General features: G+C 32.1%; 1 long non-coding RNA gene across 1 annotated transcript; it reads right to left on the reverse strand.

Moving 5' to 3' along the window:
* Positions 1-449: 449 nt before the first annotated feature.
* On the reverse strand, positions 450-1,404 carry LOC109588830 (uncharacterized). The gene is made up of 5 exons (XR_002188380.1): positions 1,299-1,404; positions 1,129-1,187; positions 1,035-1,066; positions 905-984; positions 450-629 (listed from the first exon to the last, which is right to left on the reverse strand). It is a non-coding gene; the product is annotated as an uncharacterized LOC109588830 (long non-coding RNA).
* Positions 1,405-1,419: the final 15 nt, after the last annotated feature.

Raw genomic sequence — 1,419 nt, forward strand, 5'->3', positions numbered from 1 at the left:
GCTAATTATTGTTTTAAGCATATCATTCCAGTTTTTTGGACTTGTGATGTAAAACCTTGGAGTTTCAGCTAAAAACCTTCAGCCCCACCCCCTTATTAAGTATGCATAAAGCATGTTTACCTGAATATCTCTGCAGTTGTTCAACCAAATTTAGCACTTTAATTTTTTATAACAAGCAATTGTGCATGTCTACCTATTGATGCCAAACAACAATCAGATTTAGACTGCTAACACACTTGAAAAAATTCTTCATTATAATTTAACTTCTGTAGTGAGCCAATGTGTAAAAATTCTCTTTTCCTGGATCAAAATGATCTTCCCTATAGACAGCTTTGACATTTCTGTTGCTGCATAGCATTGATAGATGTGTAGAATGATTTGCCATCAGTTCATATGGACTTCAATTGTGTTTGCATTATAATACGCTGCCGTATATTGCTGTTCATTCGCTGCATTTGTAAGACAATTTATGAAAATTATTTTTATTAAAAAAGAACAATGTTTGTAATGTGATCTTGATGTCTTTTCACTCAAATATGAAGAGGTAAATACGACTTGAACTTGCTTGAATCTAAGACTTATTAATGATGACATCAGTCCTAAGCTTGGCATAACAAGATATGGAGACACTAAAAAGATAGAGAAACAAAAAGGACAAAAAGAGGGAGTGAATGTAATGGTAATTCAAACTTATAACACAATTAATAATTGTCAGTACTCATCGGTAATGGGTTTGAAACATAATGATATAACTAGTCAACTGCATTCATGTATACATGTACTTGTGCTCTACTCAATCAGTGAGTCAGTGACATAGACATGTGACAATTCAGTTCCATTACAATTAAAAAGTGTTCTATTCACTCAAATACATGTACATTACATACGTGTATGTATCACATACCATTATGAATGCTTCAGCCCATCCAACAAGTACAGAAATTATATAAAATGTTCCATTGTTTGAGTTCATCTTGACACATCCTAATAAATACAAAATAGAATAATTGAATGTACGTAAAACAAGGTCTCACTGCTTCTTGATTATGAAAATAAGTGTAATTCACTGTATTAAGAGAGCGAGACAGAGATAGTAATTTAAGTATACGATGCTGATGCTATACTTACTTCTTCAAATTAGGCATTTCTTTTATCATTAATTGGTAAGTATTTGTCTTTCCATTCTCCTGTACAATAAATGACACAATAAATTACTGACCAAAAGACATATCCTACTCTCTTTACAAGTACATGTGTGTATATATATGTAATGTACTATAGTGTGCATTGTGTCTTACCACAACGTTTGTTAGCATGTGTTTCTGTTCCCTCAATATTTGCCAGATATTTCAGCAAGTGCATTTGATGGGACCTCAACAGACAATGCAGTTATGCCTATAATAATATTGTAATAAATAA

Source organism: Amphimedon queenslandica, unplaced genomic scaffold (genome assembly GCF_000090795.2).
Source record: "Amphimedon queenslandica unplaced genomic scaffold, v1.1 AMPQUscaffold_11826, whole genome shotgun sequence".
NCBI classification, from domain to species: domain Eukaryota; kingdom Metazoa; phylum Porifera; class Demospongiae; order Haplosclerida; family Niphatidae; genus Amphimedon; species Amphimedon queenslandica.